The following is an 18,612-nucleotide window of genomic DNA, read 5'->3' as shown; positions in this document are numbered from 1 at the left end:
TGGACACCTGAACATCTTCCTAGAATAAACATGAAGGGTCACCAACTTCCATGGAAAGATTTCATTACTCTTCTAACCATTCACTCACCTAATATGTATTGAGCCCTTACTAGCTCTGAGCAAGGAGCTAGGGGTTCCCAGTAAATCAGATAGACAAGTCAGGGGGTCTGCTATACCTCAGAGTTCACTGAACAGACAAATGAAGAGGATGCCATTGCTGAAGTGGAGGGAAGGAGGAGGGAGAAGGGAGAGTGTGAGAGGCAATGAAAAGGTGAGCTTCTGTGCCCATCTGATGGGGATCCCTTGACTGACTCCTGTGTCGGAAACTGCAGAAGTGCAGCCAGCTGGGCCAGTTGAAAAGCGGTGAGAGGCTGCAGGGAACTGCTCTAGGCAGGCAGGACCCTCTCCTGGAGAAACAAGAAAAGCCTGAATTCCAAAGGTGGGCAGTGGAGCTACTGGTTCCTTGCTTTCAGGGAGGATGGCTCCCTTGGGTCCAAGTGTTAAGTGAAGGTGATTCTATACATACACACACACACACACACACACACACACACACACGCACGCACGTGCACACACGCACAGACGTACGTGCACCATGGACCCCGGAGTCCCTGCACTCCGCCTCCTCAGCTAATTCTTCTGAGTTTTGTGGGGCTAAGGACTGTCTATCTACCTTGGCACCTTCCTCTCCGCTGTGCCTAGCACAGCATCCGGTGGTAGGTTTTTAATAAAGCTGTCTTGACTTGAAGGCACCCTCCAAGGGGAAATAAAGACAGGGTGAGTTGTTTTAGGCAGAGACTGGAAAGTAAGGCTGGGGAGAAATTCCATTAAGAATTTCTGGGCCAGTCAACTGCAAACCCCCAAATAGATTGAAACCTCCTAACTCTCCCAGCCCACTGCCAGGTTATCTAGTGCCCTCTGTGGTTGCCGTGAGGCCAAACTGAGAAGTAAGAAGAAACCCTATAGGACATGGAAGCTGAGGCCTTGCCTAAAGGGCTGTTGTGAGGCGGGTCTTCATCTGCTCTGGGCTGGTCCACACAAGATCCAGAACTAGGCAGGGACATCCCTCAGTGCGGCAGGTGTCTGGGAGAGGGGCGCTGTTCACTCCAAGGGCCGCCTCCTTATCCCACAATAATGCCATGCCTACTGTGCATCCACGCTCCCCAGCCCCTTTACATAGCATAATATCAGGTCTTCACAAGGACCCTGTTAGTATCTTGGTTCCACATTCGAAAGTCCACATACCTATTCTTACTTGCAAGGTGCAGACTCAGGGATATGCAATCTCGGGGCATCTTTCACCTTTATTCTATGGAGTTGGGTTCTATGTGGCACCACTCACACAGACAACCATGTGAATGATGCCCCCTAGAGTTGTGCAGAGCAGTGGCTTTTCCTTCCAGATAAGAATTTCTATCACCATTTTATGAATATGGAAACTTAAGTTCCTAGGGAGGTTAGGTGACTTGTCCCAAGCTACGTAGCTTGTAAGCAGCAGAAAGAGGCCAGACTCAACCTCAAATGAGTCTGGTGTCAAAAGCTGTTTTCTTTTGATTCCATCTCTCTCTCGGACTCCTCTCCATGCCAACCTACCCTGGGAAGTTGAATGGGGAAGTTTTGTTAATGGCAGCTGTCATATCCCTGACTTATCATGGGACATCCACCATGAGCCAGATGCCAGCCTATGGACAAGGAAGTGAGTGATGGAAAGCAAGCATGTGAGTGATGGAAACCCAGCTCTTGCCGGGAGAGGAGGATGAAAAATCTCTTGACTAAACACTGTATGTGAAGCTGCCAGTTCCCACTCACAGCGAGACAGTCTCCATCCTGCCCTAGGAAGTTGGGAATGGGGACAACCCCAGGCCCTCTGAGAGGCACACTCGCCAGAGGCTACAGATGAAGGGAGGGCCCAGCGTCAGCCTGCAGCCAGTCCCACCCTTGGAACTGGACTCCTGAAGGACTCCTGGTTGGAGGGCTGTCTCTGAGCTGCCTAGCTGAGGTCAGACCAAAACTGAGGACATTTGTGGACTTGGGGTTATGGGGGGCAGGGCTGGGGTTACAGGGAAAGGCTGGCCCCCAGGGCTTGGCCTGGGGGAGTAAATTGTACCCTTTCAAATGCATTTAGCTTGGTCACCTTGGACCCACATCCTGGGTCTGTCGCCTAATCGCTCTGTGGCTTAGAGCCAATCATTTAACTTCCCTCTTAGCTTCTATTGCTTTATCTATAAAACAGCCTGACACTGGACCTGTGAGCATTCCCTCACCCCCTGAGTTAGCATAGGGGGCAAGGGTGTGGGCTCTAGAGACAGATTTTCTAGGTTCAGACTCCAGCTCTATCACTTGCTTGGTGACCTTGGGAAAGTTACCCAGCTTCTCTTTTCCTTCTGTGCCTCAGTTTCCTCATCCATAAAATGGGGATAATGGTAGTACCTACCCCTTAGAACTGTCATGAAGATTAGAAATGTACAGTGCTGAAAATGGTGAATAAGGCTATACTGTGAGTATACAAAATAAGACTACAAAATAAGGTTCCTGGGAGTGTTGGTTATTATCATCATCATGCAGGAGGATACTATACTTGGGACTGACAATATGGCGGGGAGAAAGACAGACCTAGTCCCGGCCTTCATGGAGTTTCGGCCAGCGATTGAAGGAGCTGCTATTTTTAAAGCATTTAACATGGTCTCTGGCCCTGGGGACTCCAGACATCACGATTCTTACTACTATTATTAATGGGTGTCAGAGCCCTTATGGCATTTAATCCACTCAGCTTCTCAAGTTCTTTCCCCCTTGTTACAAATAAGATACTAAGGCTCAGGGAGGGAGATTAGGGATGAGGGATGATGCCATCTCCTTCCTTTGCTGTGATGCTGGTCATTTTTAGCACCAGCTGCAGCCAAGTCATTGTCTCTTGCTAGCTTCTTCCCTGAGTCGCCTCCCAGCCGTCAGCAACAATTTTTGGAAGGAGGAGGGTGGAAAATTCAAGGAAGAGAAAGGATCTGTGTTTGAATCAATAACCTCATTATGCATCTGTCCCCCACGAATGTGTTTCACTTTGTTTAATGCTCTTGTGTATTTTGGGCTTACCCCTTGAGAGTACACCTTGTCTTGTTGTGCTGGACAGTCGTCCTGGCAGAGTCCCTGAGCTCCAGCTCTCTCATCCTCCTCTCATCAGACACTGGGCCAGATAGCCCATCTCCCCTGTTCAGTAAGTAGCTGATGCTACGAGAAAAACAGGAGTGATTTTGATTCACATTTAAGTTATACACAATGAACATTTATTAAGTTCTGGACTTTTTCACACTGTCTCAACAAATCTTCCCAACTATCCTGAAAGATGTATATTATTTTTCAAATGAAGAAGCAACCTCAGGGCTTCCCTGGTGGCGCAGTGGTTGAGAGTCCGCCTGCCGATGCAGGGGACGCGGGTTCGCGCCCCGGTCCGGGAAGATCCCACATGCCGCGGAGCGGCTGGGCCCGTGAGCCATGGCTGCTGAGCCTGCGCGTCTGGAGCCTGTGCTCCGCAACGGGAGAGGCCACAACAGTGAGAGGCCCACGTACTGCAAAAAACAAAAGAAGCAACCTCAGAGAGGCTAGCTGACCTCCCCAGGAACATGCAGCTGCCAAGAGCCAACCAGAGTCCAAATCCACTGCATTCTTCTTTTCTTGAAGATGGAACCAGAGCCTCAAACAGAGGAAGGGAGCTTGGGTACAGGGGGGCAAGTGATGCCCCAGCAATGCTTGAGCTACCATCCTGCCCTGCCAAGAATGGCAGAGAGAAAAGGAAGGGACAGCAGAAGGGGTTGAGAAGGGCTACTGAGGTCAAGGCTGGTGAATCCCCAGAACCTCAGTCTACGAAGAGCACCTTACCTTAAACATCTGGGCTGGTTTCCTTCTCCTAGTTCTCCAAGGAATAATCTATACCCTTTGGACTTTTCTTGGAGGGCCCCAGGGAGTGGGAAGGAAGGAATAGACTCTTGGCACTGCCTTCAAGCCAGTCTTGTAAACCTTGTCACCAAGTAGGTGTTCCAGGTGCCATCTGCAGCTCAGGATCGTATCCCAGCAGAACACCACCCACCAGGTTTCAGGTGCCCACAACTCCCTGTCTCCTCCCTCCCTCCCTCAGCAGTAACCATTCCTTAGCCACTCAAGGGAAAAGAAAAACATCCCACATGTATCGCCCTTGTCTCTTGCCCAGTGTTCACCTATGGGCAGTGTGGAACAATGGAGAACAGCAAGGCTTAGAGGACTTGCTCCACTACCAGCTTGCTGCATGCCTCTGGGCTGTGTCCAGTCTCCCTGATGTCTCAAGTGATGGGTCTCAGAGCCCCAATTCTGCAATGAAACTGGAGAGGCCAGACACGTGCTTTCCCAGCCTCCCTTGCAGCTAGAACATGGTCATGTGACCTGGGCTCCACCAATCGGAAGCAGCCACCCTGGATTTTGAATCCAGAGCCAGTGACACAGTGACCACATCCCTGATGCCCTGAGAGGATGTTTGTTTTGTTTTGTCCCAGAAGAGTGTTGCAAGATAATTTAGTCAAGAACCTTCAGCAAGTATTTACTGAGCACCTACTGTATGCCAGATACTCTTAATGGGAATACTGTGGGGTAAAAGAAAGCAAAGCCTCCTGCTTTCATGGAATTTAGATTCTAGTTTGAGAGACAGTTAACAAAGAGGCAAGTAAGTAAACAAACAGGATAATTTAAGAATCCAAAGTGCTAAGGAAAAACACAGCAGGGAGAGGGGTTTTAGACTGACAGCAGGAGGGGCCTCTTTTTTTTTTTTTTTTTTTTGTTCCTGGGCCCTCCCCTGACAAAACCCTTGTATTTGGGGGTGATGTCATTTTCTTTTTGGTAGAAGAGTATGAGATTAGTATTTGTCCCTCACCTTTAAGTCTGGCTTTTGATTTAATTATCCTGTAGAATTAATCTTTTAGTAGGATGTTCTGTCATAACTTTAATGCCATTTCTGATTTTGCCTGTGTGGACAGGGCCTGAGTCTCCTCCAAATGTTCAATTAGAATGACTTACGAGAACAAAGTGGGGGAAATGGGATTGAATATCATACCAAAGCCATTTGTGCTATCAAATAATGACGTCCCTTTTCTAGAAACACATAATTATATTTGGAATTCATGATAACATTCTCCTGTATTTCAAAATCCAGACCACAAACAGATAAAATATCAGAGGAAAGAAAATGCTTTTGATGTGTCAGAATTCATTTATATTCCAACTTGCAATGCTTTGTCTTATGTATGTGAATGAGCACTTATCAAAACATAAGAAGGTTATTATTCGAATATTCTGGTACTCGGGCCTCTCACTGTTGTGGCCTCTCCCATTGCGGAGCACAGGCTCCGGACGCGCAGGCTCAGCGGCCATGGCTCACGGGCCCAGCCGCTCTGCAGCATGTGGGATCTTCCCAGACCAGGGCACGAACCCATGTCCCCTGCATCGGCAGGCGGACTCCCAACCACTGCGCCACCAGGGAAACCCAGGGGCCTCTTTTTGATGCAGGACAGGAAGGGGTTTCTGGGTAGTCAACATTTGGGCAGAGACCTGAGTGGTGAGAGGCCAGCCATGTGGGGGGCTGGGACAGGTGGCAGGGTTGGGGAGACAGCAGGTGTCCATGTTCTGGAGAAGGACCAGCTAGGCACTTCTGAAGAACAGCGAGGAGTTAAGGGAGGTGAGAGGGTAGAGCTGACGGTCAGGCGAGCCTTTAAGGGGAACCCAGTCCTCAGGGGTCCAAGCCTGCAGGGCCTCGTGGGACACTGGATGTTATCCCCAGGGTGAAGGGAAGCTGCCGACGGTTGTGAAACAAAGAGGCCAGTCGGGAGGTGGACTGTGTGATCCAGGCCAGAGACAGCATTGCTTGATTTAGGAGTTGAAGGTGGCAGTGGAGAGGGAGAGAAGAGGATGGACTGGGGATTACTCCAAAAAAAAAAAAAAAATTGAAAGCAGCTAGCGCTATCCCTAAGGCAGAGTACAATTTTTAAAGCTCAGAGATCTTGGAGCCCAGAAGTCTCTCTGATGGCTGCTTCAATGTTATCCTTAGAGTCCCAGCAGCCCTCTCATCAGGCCCAGAGCTTTTCCCATGGGATCCTGATCTGGCTCAAGGGTATCTCCCTGTGCTCAGAAGTTTGGCCTCCATCTATTTATAAGAATCAGGGGGAGGCTCAGATCCAGGCAGGTTCCGGCGGTCAGTAGAGCTGCCTGCAGAAGCCATTAATATTAAGCTACTGTAAATGGCAAAAAAGTCGGGGGGCCTGGAGGAGGATCACAGAAGGGAGGCGATGGGCCTATGTCCTAGAGGGTGGCTTTACCAGAGACCCAGGGGGCAGGTGGGAACAAGGGAACCATGGCAATGCTGCATCCAGTCAGGGAAGGAAAGAGGCACCACCAGGGTCTGATCCCACAAATTTCCTGATTCCTTACTTTTTGGCCCTCTGGGGTGGGCAGCTTTGTCCTTACTAGTTGCATGACCTTAGGTAAGTTACTTCACTTCTCTGAGTTTCAGCTCTATCATGCATAAAATGAGTTGTTGTACGGTTTACATGAAAGAACATCTACAAAGTCCTATGATAGTCATTTATTATTCTGTGGACCGTCCATCATCTGAACCTGATTCCTATTTGAGAATCACGTTGAGAATTTCCCAATTTATGAGTCCCAAGACTCTTTGGAAGACCGAGCCCCAATGCTGCAACAAAACTGGAAATGCCAGACACTTGCTTTCCCAGCTTCCCTTGCAGCTAGAACATGGCATGTGACCTGGGCTCCACCAATCAGAAGCAACCACCCTGGACTTTGAATGGGGAGCGAAGGACACAAAGAAGCAGAATTTGTTGGGAGAACCTCCTCTGGTAGCAGTGTGGTTGCAGCAAAGCCCAACTTGCAGAGTGACAGATTAGCAGCAGAATTCCTTGCTCAGGGTTAGTGGTGGCAGCAGTGGGAGATCCAGCACTTAGGATCCAGTAAAGGGGACAGTAACTACAGTGGCTTCTTCACCAGACCAGTACTGTGACAAGCTTTTGGGCATTGATTCTAGTTTCCCAACCTCCTGGAGAATCCTTGAGTTACTCAGTATTGTTCTAGTAAATTCCTTTTTGGGTCAAATTAGACAGAGTTGTTCATAACCCTGAAACCAAATTTTTAAAGTTGTGGGTATAGTACCTAACTCTACTCCCCAACACAATTAAACCTTGGAACCTTAATTTCCCTTAATAATCTAATTTGGGCCATTGAGCTATGAATAATATGGGGTAATAAAGAGAAGGGCTTTGGAGAGAGATGTCTTAATAAAATCTGTGTTTATGGGCATGCTGAGACTGATGGTTGCCTACCCAATTTCTATTCTCTCCTCTGCCTTAGTATCAGAACTCTAATTTTATTCAGAGTGGTGATGTCCATAGATAAAATATTACATTTCCCAACCTCCTTTTCAGCTAAAAGTGTCAATTTGATAAAGTTGTAACCAATGAAATATGAGCAGAAATCTTAAGATATTTAGCACACACCCTTTTTGCTCTTTCTGCCTTTCTTCCAGCTTCCTGTCTGGAACACAGACATGATGGCTAGTGCTTCAGCAGTTGTTTTGGGCTATGAGGTGACCTTGAGGATGGAAGCCAACATTAGGAAAGTGGAGTGAAGATTAGGAGTCTGGGTGCCTGAAGACCCAGGAGCCACCATATCAGCCCTGGACTGCCCCAAAGAGCTTTTTTTATACAGAGAGAAAGAAATTTCCTTTTTTATTCCCCAACCAGTGTCTAAACCACTGGTGTCCAGTCTCTGTTACTAGGGGCCATAAGTGACACTTCACTGATACCTTGGAGAAGGATTTGAAATCAAATGTTTTGACCTGGGAGAATACTGAAGGGCTTGCCATCACAGCAGAGATCTGGCTTATCCCCAAGTCCTGACAGCTAGAAATCTCTCTTGGATCTGTCTCTCCTCTCCAACCTCATAGACTTTGATGCTCACTTGATTCTCTTCTCTTCTGTGCTACCTAGAGAACTTCTCCAGCGTCCCCTAGAATAGCTTTTGTAGTGGTCTAGGTAGCACCAATTGACTTTGCTGCAGGGAAGCCCCTTAGTTTTTTGTTTTGGTGATTTTCCATGATGCCCGGTATTCTCTGCGCATGGAGAGCTACAAACATGGTTTCACTTCTGCCTCCAGCACTTACTTATGTGCTGTGGGGTGAGTCTTTTAGCCTCTCTGTGCCTCAGTCCCTTTACCTGTAAGATGGAGATGGTGACGCCATTCCTGGCTTTCTTGGAGGAAAACATGCATGAAAGTATTTAGAAGGTGAAAGATCATATAGAAGTCTGGAGATCTTTTTTCTGGTTACAGATGATGGCTCAGAATATATCGACCATCTCATTTGAAAGCTTTCGTTATTTTTTTCTGCTTTATACTTGTCCACAATTGCAACTCATCTGCCCACCCTTCTCACACTTCAGTCTTTTAAGATCCGCCCTAGATTTATATCTGTTGACTTGATATTTTATCATATATCATTCATATGTAGCTAGCATTTATTAATTGAGAGTTACAACTACCTCTGGCAATCTCAGTTAACATTTATCGAGTGCTCAGCACTGTACATGGATTATCTTATTCAATACTCACAAAAAACCTATGAGATGGGTGTTTCTGTTATCTTCTCTTTACAGATGAGGAAACTGAGTCATCGTACGGTTACAGTCAGGCAGCTAGTGAATTGCATAGTCAGGTTTTGTGGCAATAAGGCTGTGTCAGTTCAAGTACTCAAGAAAGCAGATAATGAGACAGGGTTAGGAATGCAAGTGGTTTATTGGGGGTGGGAGTGGGGGTAACCCTGTGAAAGGTAAAGGGGAGGGGGGGCAGGATGGGACAGGGAGAGCCTCAAACCACAATGCAGCTCTGACAAAGTCTCAGCCAGTCTAATGGGGAGCTCCGGAGCAAAGGCTGCCCTCTGAAGAAGCCTCGAGTTGGGCAGAAATGGCCAGGCCCTAGGACCCTCACCATGCCCAGTCACTCAAACACTGGGGTGAGTGATTATAACTAGTAATTGTGGATCATATACTTGAATGTTACCAAGAGAGTAGATCTCAAATATGCTCATCACAAAAAAGAAATGATAACTGTGTGATGGGATGGAGGTGATAACTAATACTATGGTGGTAATCATTTTGCAGATTATAAATGTATCAAATCAACATGCTATACACCTTAAACTTACACAATGTTATCTGTCAATTATATCTCAGTAAAGCTGGGAAAAAATCAAACAGCACTGCAGCGTATCTGGAAGAGGCTGCAGCTGGAGGCTGTCTGCTAACTGCACTCTTGCACCTGAACAGCTAGTTCTTTCCTGAACTGTGTCTGAGCAGGGCAACTTCATGGCTTCTACAAAGAAGGTGTAACAACAATGTCCACATCTCAGGCGGTTTATCTCTCGCTCTGGGTCCCAGGGTCCAGGCACAGCTAGGCTTGGTTGTGACCTGTGGGTTGCTTCTGGGTCTGCCTCATACCTCTCATTCTGGGACTGTGGCTACCAAAGTCGTGCTCTTCTAGCAGAGGCAGCCAAACCACACAAACCCATTTAAAGCCTCTGCTTGGGTCATACCTGCTCATATCCCATCAGCTGAAGCTAGTCACATAGCAAAGACCAAAGGCAACAAAGTGGGGCAATAAACTCCCCCCACCGGGGAAGGCACAACAAGGGTAGAGAGGGAGGGAAGAATTGTGGACAAATCCATATACTACCTGGCCAGCCATCTGGCACCAAAGCTCACACCCTGACCATTTTATCATAAGTGGCTAGTATAGCACCTGATATGAGCTATTATGGTGCAGTGGCTAAAAGCACAGTTCTGGAGTCAGGTGGCTGGGATCAGACCCTGGCATTTACTTGACCTCTGGGAGCCTCAGTTTCCTGTTTTGTAAAATGGGGATAATTAAAGAATCCACATTATGGGGGTGTGAGGATTAAGTGAGAGAATGTATGTAAAACCCTTGCCACGGTGCCTGGTACATGGTAGGCACTCACAAATGTTATATTTCCTTTTAATCCTTACAACAACCTTGTACAATGGTGCTAACTATTTGCTAAGCCAGAACTGTGTGTTATTCTGGGAATCCAGCCCCTTCCCCATGTGCTAAGGTAGCTTGCAGCAACAGGCCGCCCCAGCTCCTTCACCTGTGATCACCTTCCCTCAACACTTGCCCATCAAACCTCAGGCTTAGGGCGCCTCTCTGGGAAAACCCCATCCCATCCAGCATCTCCTCACGTTTCCGGTCAGTCATCCTGGGGAGAAGGTCACCCACTCCCAAGTGGCCAGGGATGTCTTCCAGCCCAGCCCAATTTCCCAGAATTACCACTGGCATAGTCCAAAGGTGGGGGTCAGGTAGGTGTTGAAGAAGGTAAGAGGAGAGGCCCCCTCCTAGCACTCCCTAGAGGGAGGAGGGACTCTGGTGGGTACAGAGGGGAGGAGGCCAACAGAACACAGAAAGTCAGCCAGGGAAAGCTTTAGCCCCGCAATCCGATTCCACTTAATATCCCATAATAAAATGCTGTCAGCATGAACTTCCCGTTCAAGTGGATTTGTTAAGAAGGCTGGGGGAGGTCAGAGGTGTATTCCTGCCCTCCTGTGTGTGTGTAGGGGGTGCCTCAGGCATGAGAGCCCCTTCCTCCCCCTCTCCTGCCCGCCGTCCAGACAGGCTCTTGGGAGCGGGTTTGTCATACTTGTCTGTACCCATCAACTTCGTGATGGCTCAGGGAGGGGCCCTTGAATCCTCTGGAGGGGAGTGTCTTTTCCTTTTTTTTCTGTTTTATTTTTTTGTTATTTGAGTGTGTCTCCTTTGCTAAGCATCCTGCTATTAAGGCAGAGAGTGTGATTTTAATGTGGGGAATTCAGACCTGGACCCGAAGGTGAGGGTTTCCCGGGTTGGGGGAGGTATGTGTCAGAGCCCCCGAAATCCCACCATGAAGGAGGAGCCACAGATCAACCCTGAGGCGACCTCAGGGGACACAACGCTGCTTAGTGAGAAGCCTGAAGACCTGGAGTGGCCTCAGGCCTCTCGAGTGACAATTTAGGGGTGACCCCACCTAGTTCTTTAAAATGGCTGCTGGCCGGCCCCCTGCCTTCCAGGCTGACCCATTGCTGAGCTCTCCTGCCTTCCAGGGGCACAGGTCTGACCTCCCCAGGGTCTCTTAGTGGCCAAGCTGCCTGGGGCTGTCCTGATGTCATCTTGTTGAATCCAGGGGAGCTAGGGCAGCAGGCAGCAATGAGGTCAAGGCCATGGAGAGAGGCTGTGTAAGGGTGGAGACTAGGGTTATCCGCATTTTCCCGTGAATTTAGCAGGGGCCTGGGGAGTTTAAGAAATTAAACCAAGACCTCACATAGTGAGGGGCGGCCCTGGGACAGGAGCCCAGTTCTGTCTGACCCCAGAGCCCACCCCAGGGATGTGGAAAGATGCCTAAAGGCTCAGTCAGCCTTCAGGAACCCAGCCTGGACTTGGGCTCGGAGCAGGAAGCTGGGGAGTCCGCAGGAAGCTGCGGGACACAAGTTGAGAGGATGAGGTCAGGCAGTGGCTCCTCTCCTGGGGGCCTGTGAGTGGGTGAAGAGCTGGGCAGGCGAGACCAGGGGAGGGGGGAGTGGGCCTGGGGGATGAGGAGTGTAGGCCTGGGCTTCCAGCCCTTTTGTGCGCCCTTTTAATTCGTGTAAATGAGGGTTTTTAATTTGTTATTCTGGGCTTTATTTCTATTACCATCTCATTTGACTCTAAACCCTATTTCGCCCCAGCCTGGACCGAATTCCATCTGATGCATTAGGACTAATTCTCCTCGCAAAGGGTTATATGTTTTCTCCCCCACAAAAGTCGCTTATTTTGGATAAAGAGACGATTAGATTTATCTTTAATATTTTAATGGCAGCTGGGATTAGCGGGCAAACCGCCCCGACTGGGGTTGTTGGCCGCGGATTAGGTTCTGATAAACTCTCAGATGGGGAGCCACCCCCATCCCACTCCACTTTCTGTTTTCCAGAAAGTGCTTTTTATTATTTTTTGTTGAAAAAAAAAAATTCCCTTGTCTTTTGGAGCATCATAAATTCCATTTGCTGTTTTCTATTAAATCAAGTTGATTAAATTCGTTGTGACTCTTTGCACATAGATCTTTTTAATTTTAACGTCTCCAGCATACAATCTTTAATGGTGCAATTCGAAATGGCTGCAATATACAGTACAGGCCTTGATAAAACAGATGGAAATGAGGTTCTGCCAGGGAGGGGCGCCATCAGCAGGCACAGACCTCCAGGAGAAGGTGTGTGTGTGTGTGTGTGTGTGTGTGTGTGTGTGTGTGTGTGTGACTCAGTCAGGCCAGAGAGGCCGGGTCCTAATCCCTGTTCTGCCGCTTCCTAGCTTCAGGGCCTTGGCCTGTGCTTGCTCTGTGGGTAGTAACCTTGGCCGATGCTTAGTGGCGTGCTTGCCACGTGTCTGGCGCTGTGCACGCATTGTCAGTAATCCTTGCGAGGAGGCTCACAGAGGCCCTTTGCTCAAGGTCACACAGAAAGCTGGTGGCAGAGGTTGAGTCCAGGTTGTCTTTGGCCAGCAGAGCCTCATCTCACCTCTTGGAGCCTCCGTTTCTTCATCAGTGAAATGGGGGTGATCAGTTGGGCCCTGGCTCTCAGATGCTTGGAAAGATGAGATGTGGTCCACTTTGGGAATTTTACAGGGCTGGGCTCTCCTGAGGATGGGGCCAGGGCGGCAAGGCTGGCCCCTCAGGGGCCCAGAGACCCCGCATCACTGTGAAGAGCTGAGTTTTGAGACTCTGGGAAACTTCCCTAATTCCGGGGCTGGGGAGAGACACACAGAGGCCGGGCTTACCCTCCCACCAAGAAGCAGCCCTCCAGCCTCCCACCTCAGGCTTTTCTCTCCGGCCCTCCGGCTCTAATCCTGACCTCATCAAGTCCTCGGAAGGGTTGATCCACAGGAGCAAATCCCTCATTCGGAGGGACAAAATCAGCTTAATTTGCAGCAATTTGAAGCAGGTCTTTGCCAGGATTTGAATATCAAATTATCCCACAGCCCAGGCTGGCCTGGGAGGCCTCCTGCTGCAGTATGGACGGATATGCTCTGGGCTCCACCAGGGAGGTTGTCCTGGGCTGGGTATGAGTGGAGTAGGGGCTCGATGGGATGTCAGAGGGTGCTGGGCAAGGTGAGGTCACAGTCAGCCCCGTTCTCCGAGGGAACTGCAGCTCCCGGGCCTGGAGGATGGGATAGCAGAGGAAACCGCCTGTTCATGAGACTTACCTAAGGTCTTGTCAAATATACAGATTCCCAGGCCACCCCCCCACACATAAGGAATCAAGATGTTCATAACTGGGAATGTTTGAAAATTTCTGGAGCAGCTCAGTTTGCCAGTCAGCAAACACTTACTGTGCATGCATACACCTTACACCTCCTTATGTTCTGAGGAAGTCAACCTTTTCTGGCATCTACCCCAACCGTTCCCAGCCTCTGGCACTGCAGACCATGCTCCCTTTGTCGTCTGCTCCATGATGGCCCTAAGTCAGCTGCTGCAGAGGTCTCTTCAGCTTTCCCTCCCTGGTCAGCATGCCCGTTTCCTCCAGGGGCTTGGCCCCTTCATACTAGCTCAGGCCTGGCAGACATCCTCTGAAGTTGACCACGTGGGACACATGGCCCAGACCTGAACCATGAGGTCAGACCCCTTTCATGGGTGTGTTGCTCCCCACAAAGCTGTGAGCCTCTTTGGGAAGGGCTGAGACTCTGGGTCTGACACTGAGCAGATCCTCCATCAATGGTGGGAGAAATGTGCTGGTCCTGCCCAACGTGTGCCCCCTTGGAACTTTCAGTGTGAAAGCAGCAGCCAGGACTGATGAGATAGCCCCGTGCAGGCCTGTCTGTCCATCCAACCCCATCAACAGAGATGAGAAGTCCAGTCCTGTTTTCAGAGATCCCACCACTGGCAAGATAACCAAACAGTGTGACATGCACTGCAACACCCACAAGTGCTTACTAATTGCTCACTATGTACCCTGCACAGTTGTAAGTGCTTTTCTCTATTCACCCATGTCGTCCTCATAAAAACCCTATGAGGGGGACTTCCCTGGCAGTCCAGTGGTTAAGACTCTGCGCTTCCAATGCAGGGGGCGCGGGTTCGATCTCTGGTCGGGAAACTAAGATCTCACATGCCGCGTGGCGTGACCAATTAAAAAAAAAAACCCTATGAGGTAGGAAATATTAAATACATCCATTGTATAGATGAGGAAACTGAGGCACAGTACAAGAGACCTTGGGAAGAACCCAAGGTCATGCGGTCGGAAGTAGTGGACCTGGGGTTCATATATAGGCGGTCTGCCTATCCATCCATTTTTATCTATAACTATTTGTCTATGTATATTACTTCTCCATAAGTGGCTTGCCTTATTTATTTATTTATTTATTGGCCGCATTGCGTTGCTTGCGGGATCTCAGTTCCCTGACCAGGGATTGAACCCGGGCCACGGTAGTGAAAGTCCGGAATCCTAACCACTAGGCCACTAGGGAAATCCTGTGACTTACCTTATTTTTTTTTTCCCATCTTCAATATTTTTTATTGTAAAAACGTCAGAGTTTCAAATGAATTTAAAAACTTTAAAAATATTATTTAATGAAAAAGTCTCATATTGTTGTTATAGGGTATATCAACATTTACCATCCATCTGTCATATTTAATGAAAAACACCATTACTGTATGCTTGAAAAAAAATCTTCAAACCCATTCTCTAGTGAGTGTCCATCATAATTTAAAGGGTATTTTGTCCACTCAGAAAAAAAAAATCTATGTAAGGCTACAATCGTTAAGAACCAAAGCAATACCTAGTTACATGCTTTACATAGTCCCATGAAAAAATAATTAAATTGTTCCTAATCCCTGATGCAAGGCACTTCAAAGCACCTGCACAAAACACCCATGTAAACAGCAGTACAGGATGTGATTTAAATAACATGAATGACTTTTACACAGCTTTACCTAGACTAAAGGAAAAATAAAATCCATCATAGCTACAGCCAAAAAAGCATGTTAAGATTCACAACAATAATTTGTATCTCTTATTACAAAAGTCTGGACTATTTGTAGCACCATGGAAAATGCATTAGAAAATCACAAAGATACATTACTTCAAAGTAACCTGGCCACGAGGTTCACTTAGTCCACAGTAACAAGTAGCAATGATGAAGAGAAAGAATTTTTTTAAATTACTGGCTTATTCGATTTACCTAGCAAGAAAAATCCTGTATTATTTATTTTAGTACATCTCATGTATATAAAGCACCAGTTTAAATAAGATTATCAAACACCTCCAGCATCTTGTTACTCAACCTGAAAGTTCATTTCTCATCATTTCCATGTTACATGCTTAAAGCCAAGAAGGATAAAATTGGTTTGTTTTTTTTTTTTGCTGTACACGGGCCTCTCACGTGTGTTGTGGCCTCTCCTGTGGTGGAGCACAGGCTCCAGACGCGCAGGCTCAGCGGCCATGGCTCACGGGCCCAGCCACTCCACGGCATGTGGGATCTTCCAGGACTGGGGCACGAACCTGTGTCCCCTGTATTGGCAGGCAGACTCTCAACCACTGCGCCACCACGGAAGCCCTTTATGTTTTTGTTTTTGGTTTTTTTAAGGAGGATAAAATTTGAATGGCGATAGATACTGAGAGAGAAATTCAGTTCCTTCCCTATCAAATGTATGTCTCTCAAGTAAAACACAGATGAAGCAGCAAAATTTAAAAGGTCTTCTGCACTCTCTGGAACTTACCATCCCAGCAGAATAGTTTCTGCCTACTAGAGGGCCAGCACATGGGGGTGAGAGGGCCAAAGCCAGGGCTCATGGCCCTGAAAGGTAAGGCTGGGTTAGCCTTGCTGCTGCAAGGCCATACTCTCCGACTCTACTACCAAGCAACTCTCACAGACGCTCACCACTGGTAAAGCAAGGAGGTCTGAGTGTGAATGCAACTAAGGAAGCGCATCAAACACCACTAAATACTACCTAATGAGACTCCACTGAGGGTTAACCTCACAGATGAAAATCAGCACATTTGCCTCTTTACCAGTGGGAATCTTATCATTAGCATGCCCTTCTTACGTATGAAAGGGATAACAGTGCATCTAAGTTTACGCACAGTTAATAATCAAGTGTAAATATGCAGACTCTTGCATTTTTAAATTACAGGATAAAAGTGACTCCCAAAAGAAAATCAATTTCTTCATAAATGAAAGATAGTTTATAAAAAGCTGGAATGATGATTAATTCCAATATAAAAACTCCTACACAAAAAACTCTACTTTCTCCTTCCAAACTACTTAGGTCTGTACAGTTGATTCTACTGTACCATGATTACATCACCAGAGTAAAATATGAATAAAATACTTCAGTTAACAAACCGAGGGCCACTTCTTGACAACTGCATTAAAACTGCAGCATTTAAGCAGGGCTGAGAAACCCCATTCCTTTTTTTTTTTTTTTTGCGGTACGCAGGCTTCTCACTGTTGTGGCCTCTCCCGTTGCGGAGCACAGGTTCTGGACGCGCAGGATCAGCAGCCATGGCTCACGGGCCCAGCCGCTCCGCGGCATGTGGGATCTTCCCAGACCGGGGCACGAACCCATGTCCCCTGCATCGGCAGGCGGACTCTCAACCACTGCACCACCAGGGAAGCCCAGAAACACCATTCTTAAGCATGGTTTCCTTCTTCCTGTTCTTGCATCGCACAGTGATTATTAAAGGAAGGAGTCTGGTCTGTAAATGACTGGGTCATCCACTGCCCATCTGGAATGTCACTGAAAGTTGATTCTCCACTGTCAGCTGTCAGCCCATTTGAAGGGAAGCTGCAAGGTTCACTACTGCACGGATTTTCACTATAAGCACCACCGCACACTGCTACATAACCCAGATCACATTTTTCTTCCTTCACAGCCATCTTCTTTGCATCCTCTTGGGCTAGCCACAGGTCAAATGTATATTGCACGTCTTGAATGTCTGTTTCGCTTACTGACTTTCAACTGATCTCTTAAGTCCTTCAGCTTAATGTAGTAATGAACTTTGTCTTGGGCTCGAGGAAACTGAGCACATCTTGCACTGGATGATGGCATAACATAGCAGAGAGTTTCTGTGTCTGGGATCTTATGCAGTTGAAGTCCAAATTCTAAGTTCTTAACTTTTACTCCAAAAACTTCCTTACTAAAAATTTCATAAATAGAGTTTCAATTAAACACTGCTATTCGTGGCTGATATTTCTGTAATTTCTGCACTAGAATACGTCCTCCTTCACAAAATTCTTTACCGGAAAGATCCTTGCTGCCTGGTGTTATCCTTTCCACCATATTGGTAAATCCAATACTCTATTTCCCTGGTAAAGTGTGATCATACATGTGATTCAGTTGGACCTCACCCAGCCCTGACATAAACAGACACTTCCAAAAATGGTTTCCAGGTCCAGGGTAATAATGCCCTTTGTAAGCAGCCATTAGTCCTGGGTTTATGCCAATAATCACAATGTCCACATTGAAGGTCAAAATGTCCGGTAGAGTCTTGGTCAAAAGTTCAGCTTCTGAACTTCACTATTCAGTGAAGTGAAGTGAAGTTCAGCTTCACTATTGAACTGGTCTACTTTTCACTTTAAATGTGTCTGTAATTTTTTCTTGCTTTTCTTTTGATTTTGTGGATTTGCCAGATTTTTTTGGCCTCAGCAGGTTTTTTGGGTTTCACTGGTGTTTTCGGTTCTGTTTTTTTGGGTTTTCCTTTCCTTCCTTTTGGAGTCTCTTGTGTGGGTTCCTGAGCAGGAGCTGGGGCTGGAACTTCTGCTGGCATTTCTTGTTCATTCATAACTGCCATACTAGGAACTTCAGTCATCTTTTGTTGGAATGGAAACGTATAAAAAGCTTGCGCTTGCTGGAGGGAATAGCTGCCTGTGTCCTCCGCTTCCATTCCCTGCTGCCAATAGCGCGCGCAGGTACTCCTGCCGGGCAAGCGAGCCACTGGCCTCTCTAGTACTGCGGCCCACGCACGTACTGCGGTAGGGTAATACCCAGACACTTAGACTTGATTGCTGGCGGAACTGGGACAGCGGCTGGCGCTCAAGCTCCTCCCCCAAGTTTCTAGTCACCCCACAACTACCACCCTCCTCCCGGAGCTTCTGTCTGTCCTGAGCCCAACTTACCTTATTTTTAAAGGCATAATCACAGTGTACCTTGGGAGCACAGAACCCACACTCGGGCAATCACAGAAGGCTTTCTGGAGGAGGTATCTTTATTTATTCAATGATGTTGTTGAGCAAAAATTGTGTACCTGGCACTGGTGGCGTAAAGATAAAAAGCTGGTCCCTGGCCTTGAGGAACTCACAAACGGGGACACAAATGCCCCATAAGCAGATGGACACCATAAGCAGGTGGACAAATATGGGAGCACTGGGGAGACCACAAAGCTGGGGAGATCAGGGCAGGCTTCCTGGAGGAGGTGCACGTGAGCTGAGGCTGAAAGGGTGACTGGGAATCTCGGAGACATGTCCTTGCCACTACATCCAGTCATTCACCTGAGGGCAAGGGGGCCCAGAGATCCTGCTGGG

At 47.8% G+C, this 18,612-nt stretch overlaps 1 pseudogene; it reads right to left on the bottom strand.

The window, feature by feature from the left end:
- Positions 1 to 16,722: 16,722 nt before the first annotated feature.
- Positions 16,723 to 17,975, bottom strand: LOC103077474 (G/T mismatch-specific thymine DNA glycosylase-like; annotated as a pseudogene).
- Positions 17,976 to 18,612: the final 637 nt, after the last annotated feature.

Source organism: Lipotes vexillifer, unplaced genomic scaffold (assembly GCF_000442215.2).
Source record: "Lipotes vexillifer unplaced genomic scaffold, Lipotes_vexillifer_v1.1 scaffold39, whole genome shotgun sequence".
Lineage (NCBI taxonomy): Eukaryota > Metazoa > Chordata > Mammalia > Artiodactyla > Lipotidae > Lipotes > Lipotes vexillifer.
This window is presented reverse-complemented; position numbering and strand designations above follow the sequence as displayed.